Raw genomic sequence first — 12879 nt, forward strand, 5'->3', positions numbered from 1 at the left:
CCCATCCATAGTTGGTCTTTCCAGGACATGATGGGCTCACTGGCCTGGCCTATGGTGATATTAACAGTCTCATGGCTGCATACTAAGTCCATGAAACCATGTAACAGGGCCATAATGCATGCTGTCTCTACCTAGCATGTCTGTGTGGAAAGACTGATGACACGCCAGGTGGTGCTCTTGATGCATGCAAAAGGTTCCATTGTACCAATCTCTACTCTGAGTGAAGGCATGTGTCCCTCTTCAGTGTCTTCACACTGATTGAGTACTCCAGGAGAGAGGGAGAGGTCACCAAAAGGTCACATTCTATTTCCTTTTTATAGCTGTCCTTCCAACACTGTCAACCTGGTCCAGCCCTTAGAGACCTATTTAGATGCTTCTTCCGTCCTTCATTCCAGGAGCCCTCTCTAATTCAACCATATAGAATCTAAGTCCAGAGCCATAAGTGGTAAGCTGTTCCTCACAGTATGTTCCAAATGCAGCTGTCCTTGCATGGGTCAATGATGAGAAACCCAGGCATTGCTTCTGAAGGAGCTATGCTGATCAACATGGTAAACTCAAGGGTGTCACACTGAGGCCCAAAAGAGCAAAGATGATGTCAAAACAAAAAGAAAATGTCACAATGTGGATACGTGTCTGGTTTGACTAAAAATGTAGGAGATAGATCTTCTGTTAGTTCATACCTTGGCCTAGCTTTTGTTGGCCATTCCTTGATTCCAGACATTGTTTCTGCCTTGTGAGCAAGCCAGTTCTTACTGGGGAAGATCCATGCCTGGCCTTTTTGATCATTAGGTATTTTTCTCTGTCTTGCAGTGTGGAGGTCTTTGCTTCATTTTGACTTTATCTCAGGTGAGTCACGGGGATTCTTGTCAATGCAAATACATGGAGAAAAGACATTCCCAAGGTCTCCCAGTTGGTAGAACCTTAATTATTTTGGGGTGTATGATTTAATTCACACAGAGGCAGTTACTTTGCAGGCATGTCAGGGTTAGCCTCTGACTAAAGCTCTTGGATCTGTCATTCAATCAGACTTACATGTCTGGCCTAGGGGATTGTTCCTTTCACTCTGTACATGGGACTGCCATGAAGTGGAACACAGTGCTCAGATGATTAAGCTCCATGCAGCCATGGTCTTTTTCACACAGTGAGATTGGTAGGCATAGATCTGTCTGCCAAGGGTCTTACCCAGGAATCAATTGCACCTGACCTCATGCCACCCTTTTATGGGTCATCATCGGTGCATAGAAGCTGGAGATCTTAGCATGTCTCACACTTTTTATAGAAGAGCTTGCTCCCTTGGTCCTAAATCTAACCCTTATGTTTCTCCTTATTCTCCACTGATTTACCACTTTGGGCTGTGTTTTCTGGGAATCATGAGTGGGAGTTTTTGTCAGACTGATCTCTAGGTCCCTTCTCATGGCATGTGGCACAGCCAGACCTAGAAGTCTCTTGCACTGTCCTTGACTCAGTGTTAGTTGAGTTAGTGAACTGAAGTGCTGACTGTCTCCAACTGTATTAGCCAGCATTGCTCTCATTCATTAGCTGTTTTACACATAGACATCAAGTGCTCCAACATTTACTTGAACTCCTGGCAAAGGTGATACTCAGTTCCTAAGGAACTTGTTTCACTGATGTGTGGAGAGCAGTGCATGAAGTTTTATTCATTCTTGAAAAATTAATATTATGAGGTATGGGGTGAAGATCCATGGTTGAAGAGCTGCCTGCATCACCTGTATTCACTCTGATTCAGGTTGCACAGATGGTTTGTGATGCACAGATGTGGTAGACTCCACAGATTCAGACCATGGTTATGTCACCATTTCATGGAGAATTTGAATCCATAATGTTCCACTACAGAGAGCTCAGATGTTCTGAGGAGGGATAATTGAGGAGGGTATCATTAGACCATGCCATACTCTGCTTATGAAGGCTCACAGGTTCCTTTGCTCTGATCTCCTGATTTGGATCTCTTGACTTTTTCTTGCTCTGATCTCCTCAGGCACATATTAATCCCTCCTTGGTGTCTTCCCAGTATCTGAGTAGAGCTATCGATAGTGAGGTGGCACAGGGAGAGACCATACAATATTTCCTCCTAATGTGTGCATTTATTTGTCTTGTCTAGGCACAGTCCATCTGAAGCCAGTTGCCCTGCAGCCATCTGAATAACTCCTTGACTCCTTGTAGTCTGTTCTCTGGAACATCTCTACTGTCCACACTCTTAAGATTCTGACCAGCATCCTATTTTGGTAAGGATCCTATTTTTCCATGCATGTGTTCCATATGCAGCTGTCCTTGCATGGGTCAATGATGAGAAACCCAGGCATTGCTTCTGAAGGAGCTATGCTGATCATAAAGGGTTAGCTCAAGGGTGTCACACTGAGGCCCAATACTGCAAGGAAAATGACAATCAAAATCCCTCAAGGTTGACATGTCTGGTTTGACCCAGAGTGTGCAGGATTGATCTGTCAGTTCATCCCTTCGGCTAGCCTGTCAAGTCATGTCCATGCTGCCAGACATGCTCGGAGGTCTGCCTCTTTAGCATGCCAAGTCTTACTAGAGAGGAATCAGGATTTAGCACTACTGAGCACTTGTGTATCTTTTTTTTGTCTTGCAGTACAAGGGCCTTGCTAGGTTTGGTGATGCATCCAAGCTTTCAGGTGAGTTATCTGGTCTTTTCACTGCCCAGACTGTGGAAATGACAGACCTCTAATGCAGTCAGACAGGAGGCATCACAAATTCTCGCCACTTTGTAGACAGTTGATTGTCTTTGGAGCATGGTTGTCAACAGCGGCTCTTGCTATTTGGAAAAGTTAGTGTAGTCTCTGACTTAAGCATATCCATCAAGCCATCACATCTGGTTTTGTGATGGCTTGTGTGATGCATTGGTTCACTGTGTGCATGTTGGCAGGGAGACTATTTCATGCACCTCAGCATGGTGTTCAGATGACTAGACTCACTGCAGACAGTGTTCTCCTTTAAATGCATTGAGTGAGCAGAGTGGACAGAGCTCTGTCTGCTGAGGTCCTGTCCTGACTCACACTTGCATGGGACCCGTTTGATGTCCATGATAGTCTTTACTCCCACTTAGAGGCAGTTGGATTAGGAAATTTCTCTTTCTACAGAAGAGCTACGTTCCCTTTGGTCTAGTTCAAAGCTAATGATTTTCTTGCCCTAGCTGGCTTTTAATTTTAGTTTGCTTCTTATTAGGAGGTTGTGTGGTTAATTGGGCCATCCCTAGTGATGCTCAAGGTTTCCTCTGTCTGAGTACTCAGATATTTCTTCCTGCAGTGCTCATGGATCATATGGAATGCCAGGTATTGAACAGGTCAGCTGCATGCAGTAATAGTATCCTACTTTCTGCACTATCTCTCCAGTCTCTTTTGGGTCTCTTCTTATTAGCCATTCCTGGCATGTCAGAGTATTTGGACAGACTATTCTTTCAGTCTCACTCACTGACTCACTGAGAATGACCTGGTCTTGCCATGGAGTGCACTGTACTGTCTTTAATGTCAGTGTTGGTGGAGCTGGAGAACTGCAAGACACAATCAAGATAGATCATAAAATGATGATTCCCTACATTTGCTCTTTTGTTCCATGGACACTGAATTCGCCCCTGTCCTGGATACTGGTGGACATTGTATGATGCTGAGTGCCCCAAGGTTGTTTGTGAGGGATATGTAGAAGGCATTGGAAGAGAAGCATGGGTTTGTGGCTGAAAATGAGAGTTTTGGAGAAGAAAGACCTTCCCATTATGAATTCAGTGTTTGGAGCTGTATTTTAATTTCCTGGGATTCACTCTGGTTCAGGACCCATCCATGGTTGGTCTTTCCAGGACTTGGTGGGCTCATTGGCCTGGCCTATGGTGATATTATTAGTCTCGTGGCTGCATGGTAAATCCATGACATTCCATAACAATGCTGTCTTGCATAGTGTCATTAGTTTGGATGTCTGTGCTGGAAAGATTGAGGAGATGCCATGTGGTACTATTGATACATGCAGAAATTTCCATTGCATGATCCTGCTTTGGGGGAAGGCAGATGTTTTCCCTTCTCAGTATCTTTCCACTGATGGATCGAGTGCTCCAGAAGAGAGTATTAGGACACAGAGAAGGGCCACATTCTATTTTCATTTTATAGCTGTGCTTCTGACATTGTCGATCTGGTCCAGCCCTTAGAGACCTATTCAGATGTTTCTTCTGGCCTTCATTCCAGGAGCCCTCTCTAATTCAACCATATAGAATCCAGGTCCAGAACCATCAGTGGTAAGCTGTTCCTCACAGTATGTTCCAAATGCAGCTGTCCTTGCATGGGTCAATGATGAGAAACCCAGGCATTGCTTCTGAAGGAGCTATGCTGATCAAAATGGTTAACTCAAGGGTGTCACACTGAGGCCCAATCCAGCGAGGACGATGTCAAAAAAGAAAATGCCACAGTGCTGGAACATGTCTGGTTTGACCCAGAATGTGGGAGATAGATCATGAGTTGCCTTAGGCTTTCTGGCCAGTCCTTGATTCCAGACATACTCAGGATTTCTGCTTTGAGAGACAGCCAGTTCTTACTGGGGACGATCCATGCCTGGCCTCTGATCACTGTGTTTCTTTCTCTGTCTTGTAGTGTGAAGGTCTATGCTTGGTTTGGAAATGTGTTCCTTGTCTCAGGTGAGTTCCTGAGATTCTTGTCACATGCAGATTCCCAGAGACAAGAGACCTTCCCAGAGGTCTCCCATGTTAGTAGAGCCTTGATATTTTTGGGTGTGTGTGATGTAATTCACATGAAGGCTCTTGTTATGCAGGCATGGCATGAACATAAGTCTCTTGAATCTCATTCAATGAGATTTACATGTCTGGCCTAAGGGATAGTTTCCTTTCACTCTGTATTAGGAGACTGCCATGAATTGAACACGGCGCTCATATGATTAAGCTCCATGCAGCCATGGTCTCTCACACAAAACTATACTGAGAGTCTCAGCCAAGAATCAGTTGCGTAGTGCAACCCTTCTTATGGCCATCATCATTACACAGAGGCTGGAGGTCGAGGCATGTCTCACTGTTTCACAGAAGAGCTGTGCTCCTTTGGTCCTAATTCAAACCCTATGTTTCTTCCTGTTTGTCAATGATTTATCACTTTTGACTTTAGTTTTGGGCATCAGGGTGAGAGTACTTGCCAGACTGCTCTCTGGGTCCCTGTTTCTGATGTAGTTTGGTGGCCATAAAGTCCCCAGCACTGTCCTTGACATAGAGTCGGTCGAGTTGGTGCACTAAAATAGTGACTTATCTCTGGCTGGATCAAACAACAGTGTTCCCTTACATAAGCTATTTTGCACAGCTGACACAGAAGTCACCAGCCTCTAGGTGAGCTGCTTGGTATGAGCTTCTTGGCATAAGGTGATGCTCAGTGCCCCACTGATGTGTGGATAACAGTGCATGAAAGGCCTGGTTGGTTATTAAAGACCAAATATTATAATGTACAGTGTGACCATTGTAGGAGAGCTCTTTGCCTCATCTGCATTTACTCTGATTCAAGTTGCAATCAGTTGTTTGTGATGCACAGATGTGATAGACTCCAAAAATTCGGCCCATGGTTTTGTCACCCTCTTATGGAGCATGTTGAGTCCTTGGCGTTCCATTACAGAGAGTTCAGATGTTCCCAGAGGGGAAACCTCAGGTGGACATAACTAGAGAACACTATATTGTGCTCATGTAGTTACACAGATTCCCTTACATTTATTCCCTCATTTGGGCTCAGGCACAACTTATTCCCTCCTTTGTGTTTTTCCAGTTTCTCAGTAGAGCTACTGATATTGCGGTGTCACAGGGAGAATCACAGAGTATTTTCTCCTGATTTGTGCATTTGTCCTTTCTAGACACTGTCTCCTTAAAACTGGCTGCACAGTATCCAGCTGGATAAATCCGCTGTAGTTTGTTCCCTGGAACACCTCTACTGTCCAACCTTTAAGATCCTTGTTGGCATCTTACTTGGTAAGCTCTTCATGCATTGTGTTCCATATGCAGCTGTCTTTGCATGGGTCAATGATGAGAAACCCAGGCATTGCTTCTGAAGGAGCTATGCTGATCATAAAGGGTTAGCTCAAGGGTGTCACACTGAGGCCCAATACAGCAAGGAAAATGGTAATCAAAATCCCTCAAGGTGAACATGTCTTGTTTGACCCAGAGTGTGCAGGATTGATCTGTCAGTTCATCCCTTCAGCAAGCCTGTCAAGGCATGCCTTGTCCATTGTGCCAGACATGCTCAGGGGGTCTGACTTCTCTAGCATGCTCAGTATTACTAGAGAGGACTCAAGCTTTACCACATTTGAGCACTTGTGTTACTTTTCTTTTTGTCTTTCAGTGCAAAGGGTCTTGCTGGGTTTGGTGCTGCATTCATGGTTTCAGGTGAGTTATGGGCTCTTTCCACATGCAAGGACCCCAGAGATGACTGACTTCTCACACAGTCAGACAAGAGGCATAACAACTTCTTCCCACTTTGCAAAACTTTCTTTGGTTATCTTTGATGCATTGTTCTTACAAAGCAGTTCTTACTGTTTTGACAAGTTAGTGTAGTCTCTGACTAAAGCGGATTGGATCCATCACACCATTGAACCTGGTTGTCTGGACTCTTTGGCTCGCTGTTTACATGTTTGCAGGGAAAGTGTTTCATGCAGCTCAGCATGGTGTGCAGATGACTAGACTCACTGCAGGCAGTGTTCTCCTTCAAATGCATTGAGTGAGCAGAGTGGGCATAGCTCTGCTGAGGTCCTGTCCAGAGACACACTTGCATAGGACCTGTTGATATCCATGATAGTCTTTAGTCTGACTCTTCTGAAGGAGCTATGCGGATCAAAATGGTTAATTCAAGGGTGTCACACTGAGGCCCAATCCAGCAAGGATGATGTCAAAAAAGAAAATGCCACAATGCTGAACTTGTCTGGTTTGACCAAGAATGTGGGAGAAAGATCTCCTGTCAGTTCAAACCTTGTAGACTTTTGCTTATTCTTGATTCAAGTTATGCTCAGGGTTTCTGCCTTATAAGCAAACCAATTATTTCTGAGGATGATCCATGCCTTGTTCTGTGATCATTGGGTTTCTTTCTCTGTTTTGTAATGTGAAGGTCTTTGCTTGGTTTGAACCAGTGTTACTTATCTGAAGTGAGTTATCTGGATTCTTATCACTTTCAGAGACCCAGAGACAAGACCTTCCTAAGGTCTTCCATGTTGGTAGAGCCTTCATTATTTGGGGAGGGGGTGATGTTCTTCACGTGGAGGCTCTTACTTTGCAGTAATGTGGAGACATAAATATCTTGAATCACTCATTCAATCAGATTTACATGTCTTGCCTAGGAGATAGTTCCCTTCACTCTATACATGGGATTTCCATGAAGTTGTACACAGTGCTCAAATGATTAAGCTCCATGCAGCCATGGTCTCTCTCACACAATGAGGTGGGAGACAGAGCACTGTCTGCCCAGGGCCTAAGCCAAGATAAGTTCCATGCAGCCTCACTCGGCCCTTTCTGAATCATCATCAGTGCACAGAAGCTTAAGATTTGGCATGTCTCACCATTTTTACAAAAGAGGTTTCTCCTTTCATCCTAAATCTAAACCTTGCTCCTCCTTGTTCTTCAATGATTTACCACATTGGGCTATTTAGTTCTGAGGATCATGAGTGGGAGTTTTTGTCATACTGATCTCTAGGTCCCTTCTCATGGCATGTAGCATAGCCAGACCTAGAAGTCACTGGCACTGTCCTTGACTTAGTGTTGGTTGAGTTAGTTAACTGAAATGCTGATTTTTCCCTGGCTGAGTCAGCCAACATTGCTCCCACGCATTAACTGTTTTGCACACAGACATCAAGTTCTCCAACATTTACTTGAATTCCTGGCAAATGTGATGCTCGGTGACAAAGGAACCTTTCTCACTGATGTGTGGAGAGCGGTGCATGGAGTTTTATTGGTTTTTGGAAAAATAATATTATGAGGTATGGGGTCACCATCATTGGAGAGCTGCCTGCATCATCTGTATTCACTCTGATTCAGGTTACAATCAGTGGTTTGTGATGCACATATGTGGCATACTCCAAGGATTCAGCTCATGGTTATGTCACCCTCTCATGGAGTATTTGAGTCCATGACATTCCACTAGAGAGCTCAGATGTTTGGAGCAGGGATGTCTGAGGTGGATGTAATTAGTACATGCCATACTGTACTTGTGAAGGTTCACAGGTCCCCTTCCTGAACCCCTGATTTGGACTCAGGCACATGTTAATCCCTTCTTGGTGTATTCCCAGTATCTGTGTAGAGCTATCAGTATGAGGTGGCACAGGGAGAGACTATACCATATTTTCTAATGTGTGTATTTGTCTTGTCTAGAAACTGTCCTCCTGAAAGTGTGCTACCCTGCATACATCCTGTAGCTATTCTCTGGAATGCCTCTAATGTCCACACCTTTAAGATCCTGACAAGCATCCTATTTTGGTAAGCTTTTTCGTGCAGTGTGTTCCATATGCAGCTGTCCTTGCATGGGTCAATGATGAGAAACCCAGGCATTGCTTCTGAAGGAGCTATGCTGATCATAAAGGGTTAGCTCAAGGGTGTCACACTGAGGCCCAATCCAGTGAAGACAGGGCCAAAAAATGCTGTACATGTCTGGTTTGACCCTGAATGTGGGAGATTTATTTTCTGTCAGCCTTGCTTGGCCTGTCCTTGATTACAGACATGCTCAGGGTTTCTGCCTTGTGAGCAAGTCAATACTTACTGGAGAAGATCCATACCTGGCCTCTTCTGATCACTTGGGTTTCTTTCTCTGTTTTGCAGTGTGAAGGTCATTGCTTGGTTTCAACTTGTGTTCCTAGTCTCAGGTGAGTCACCTGGATTCTTGTCTCATGAAGAGACCCAAAGACAAGAGACCTTCCCAAGGTCTACCATGTTGTTAGAGTCTTGATTATTTGGTGGGGTGTGATGTTCTTCACACCAAGACTCTTGCTTTGCAGGCATCTCATGGACATAAACATCTAGAATCTCTCATTCAATCAGATTTTCATGTCTGGCCACAGGCGATTGTTCCTTTCATTCTGGGCAAGGAGACTGCCAGGCAGTTGAACAGAGTGCTCAGATGATTGAGTTCCATACAGTCATGGTCTCTCTCACACAGTGTGAAGGTGTTACAGAGCTCAGTCTTCAGAGGCCTTAAGCCAGGAACCATTTGCATGGGACCTCACCTCATCCTTGTTTGGGTCATGCTTATGCACAGAGGCTGGAGGTTGTGCCACGTCACACACTTATTACAGAAGAGCTGTGCTACGTTGGTTCTAATTCTAACCCTTATGTTTCTCTCCTTATTCTCCAATGATTTACCATTTTGGACTATTTCTGGAAGTTTGTCAGAAAGCTCTCTGGGTCCCTTGCCATGGCATGTATTGTACCTGGGCCTGGAAGTCTCTGGCACTCTCCTTAGTCAGTGTTTGTCAAATTAGTGAACTAAAGTGCTCACTGTCTCTGGCTGGATAAGCCAACATTGCTCTCCTACATTAGCTGTTTTGCACACAGACATCAAATTCTCCAACATTTACTTGAACTCCTTGGCAAAATATGATGCTTAGTGTGCAGGAAACTTGTCTGACTGATGTGTGGAGAGCAATGAATGAAAGGCTTGATTGGTTCTTAAAAAATTCGTATTATGAGGCACACGGTCACCATGGTTTAAGAGATGTCTGCATCATCTGCATTGACACTGATTCAGGTTGCATTTAGTGGTTTCTGATGCACAGATGTGGTAGACTCCAAGAATTTGGCCCATGCTTATGTCACCCTCTCATGGAGCATTTGAGTTCATGATGTTCCACTACAGAGAGCTCAGATGTTGCAAGCAGGGATATCTGAGGTGGGTATCATTAGGGCATGCCATACTGTGCTCGTGAAGGTTCACAGGTCCCCTTGTTCTGAATCCCTGATTTGGACTCAAGCACATATTAATCCTTCCTTGGTGTCTTCCCAGTATCAGAGTATAGGTATTGTGAGGTGGCACAGGGAGAGACCATACAATATTTTCTCCTAATGTGTGCATTTATTTGTCTTGTCTAGGCACAGTCCGTCTGAAGCCAGTTACCCTGCAGTCATCTGAATAACTCCTTGACTCCTTGTAGTCTGTTCTCTGGAACATCTCTACTGTCCACACTTTTAAGATCCTGACCAGCATCCTATTTTGGTAAGTTTTTCCATGCATTGTGTTCCATATGCAGCTGTCCTTGCATGGGTCAATGATGAGAAACCCAGGCATTGCTTCTGAAGGAGCTATGCTGATCATAAAGGGTTAGCTCAAGGGTGTCACACTGAGGCCCAATACTGCAAGGAAAATGACAATCAAAATCCCTCAAGGTTGACATGTCTGGTTTGACCCAGAGTGTGCAGGATTGATCTGTCAGTTCATCCCTTCAGCAAGCCTGTCAAGGCATGTCCATGTTGCCAGACATGCTCAGGGGGTCTGATTCTCTAGCATGCTCACTATTACTAGAGAGGACTCAAGCTTTACCACTTTTGAGCACTTGTGTTTCTTTTTTTTTTTTTTTTTTTGTCTTTCAGTGCAAAGGGTCTTGCTGGGTTTGGTGCTGCATTCATGGTTTCAGGTGAGTTATGGGCTCTTTCCACATGCACAGACCCCAGAGATGACTGACCTCTAATACAGTCAGACAAGAGGCATAACAACTTCTTCCCACTTTGCAGAACTTTCTTTGGTTGTCTCTGGTGCATGATTGTCACAAAGGATCTCTTGTTTCTTTGACAAGTTAGTGTAGTTTCTCTGACTTAAGTGGTCTGAATCCATCATTTCGTTGCACCTGGTTGTCTGGACTCATTGGCTCACTGTGTGCATGTGTGCAGGGAGACTATTTCATGCAGCTCAGCATAGTGTTCAGATGACTAGTCTCACAGCAGGCAGTGTTGTCCTTTGAAGTCATTGGCTAAGCAGGGTGGACAAAGCTCTGTCTGCTGAGGTCCTGTCCCAAGTCAAAGTTGTATGGGACCTGTTTGATGTCCATTATAGTCTTTAGTCCCGCTCAGAGGCAGTTGGATTATGACATATCTCTTTCAGCAAAAGAGCTGTGTTCCATTGGGCCTAATTCAAATCCAATGGTTTACTTGCCCCAACTGGATTTCAATTTTAGTTTGCTCCTTTTTTGTAGGTGGCCGGTTTATTAGGCCATGCCCAGTGATGCTCAAGCTTTCCTTTATCTGAGTACTCAGGAAATACTCCAGGAAATACTGAAGTGCTCATTGATCAAATGGAATTCCCGGGATTGAACCAGGTCAGCTGCATGCAGCAATAGCACCCTACTTTCTGTACTACTTCTCCAGTCCCTCATGAGCCTCTTTTTTGTTGTTACATGGCATGTCATAGTATTTGGACAGACAAATCTTCCAGTTTTTGTTCACTGAGAGCAGTTGATTCCTATCATGGACTGCACTGCACTTTCTTTAATGTCAGCATTGGTGGAGCAGGGAACTGCAAGACGATGGTTCACAATCAGAATAGATAAAAAAAATGTTGATTCCCTATATTTGCTCTTTTGTCCAATGGACACTGAAATCACCTGTATCCTGGATACTGGTGGACATTGTATGATGCTGAGTGCCCCTTAGTATGTGTGTGAGAGATTATGTGCAAGGCCTGAGTCAGTGACTGCAAATCAGTGCTTTGGTGGAGGCTTCCCTCTCCATCATGAGGTCAGGGTTTGGAGCTGTCTTATATCTTCCTGAGATTCACTCTCTTCAGGACCAACCCATGATTAGTCTTTCCAGGACATTCTGAGGTCATTGGCCTGGCCTATGGTGATATTATCAGTCTCGTGGCTGCATGTTAAGTCCATGACACTATGGAACAGGGCCATCATGCATGCTGTCACTAGCTGGCATGTCTGTGCTGGAAAGATTGATGACACGCCATATGGTGCTCTTGATGGGTTCAGAAGGTTCTGTTGTTGTACTGATCCTCACTCTATGTGAAGGCACATATCCCTCCTCAGTTTGTCCCTTCTGACCAAATGAGTGCTCGAAGAGAGAGAAGAATGACACAGAAAAGGCCACATTCTATTTCTTCTTTGTAGCTGTCCTTCTGACACTGTCAACCTGGTCCAGCCCTTCAAGATCTATTCAGATGCATCCTCTGGCCTTTGCTCCAGAAGCCCTCTCTAATTCAACCATATAGAATCCAGGTCCAGAACCATCACTCATAACCATCCTCACAGTATGTTCCAAATGCAGCAGTCCTTGCATGGGTCAATGATAAGAAAGCCAGACATTGCTTCTGAAGGAGCTATGCTGATCAAAATGGTTAACTCAAGGGTGTCACACTGGGGCCCAGTCCAGCGAAGACAATGTCAAAAAAGAAAATGCCATAATGCTGGAAGTTGTCTGGTTTGACCCAGAATTGGGAGATAGATCTTCTGTCAGTTCATATCTAGGTCTAGCCTTTGTGACCATTCCTTGATTGCAGACAGGATCAGCATTTCTGACATCTGAATAGCCAATTCTTACTGTGGAAGATCCATGCCTGGTTCTTATCATTGGGTTTCTTTCCCTTTTTTTTGGCTTTTTTTTTGGGGGGGGTCACATCCGGCGATGCACAGGGGTTACTCCTGGCTCTGCACTCAGGAATTACTCCTGGTGGTGCTCAGGGGACCATATGGGATGCTGGGAATCGAACCCGGGTTGGCCACCTGCAAGGCAAACACCCTACCCGCTGTGCTATTGCTCCAGCTGTGGGTTTCTTTCTTGACTTGCAGTGTGAAGGTCTTTTTTTGGTTTTGACCTGTGTTCCTTGTCTCAGGTGAGTCACCAGAATTCTTGTCTTATGGAACAACCCAGACAAGAGACCTTCCCAAGGTTTCCCATGTTGG

At 44.7% G+C, this 12879-nt stretch overlaps 1 long non-coding RNA gene across 1 annotated transcript in view; it reads left to right on the forward strand.

Annotated features, from left to right (window-relative positions):
- LOC129405538 (uncharacterized) overlaps positions 1 to 12879 on the forward strand; it is a 79173-nt gene that overhangs the window by 37014 nt on the left and 29280 nt on the right. Inside the window, exons 17-27 of the long non-coding RNA XR_008630632.1 lie at positions 811 to 846; positions 2120 to 2243; positions 2612 to 2654; positions 4611 to 4654; positions 5860 to 5974; positions 6345 to 6388; positions 8360 to 8464; positions 8804 to 8847; positions 10070 to 10193; positions 10568 to 10611; positions 11167 to 11289. This is a non-coding gene — a long non-coding RNA (uncharacterized LOC129405538). The remainder of the gene's footprint in view (positions 1 to 810; positions 847 to 2119; positions 2244 to 2611; positions 2655 to 4610; positions 4655 to 5859; positions 5975 to 6344; positions 6389 to 8359; positions 8465 to 8803; positions 8848 to 10069; positions 10194 to 10567; positions 10612 to 11166; positions 11290 to 12879) is intronic.

The sequence above is a fragment of the Sorex araneus genome, chromosome 6 (genome assembly GCF_027595985.1).
Source record: "Sorex araneus isolate mSorAra2 chromosome 6, mSorAra2.pri, whole genome shotgun sequence".
NCBI lineage: Eukaryota > Metazoa > Chordata > Mammalia > Eulipotyphla > Soricidae > Sorex > Sorex araneus.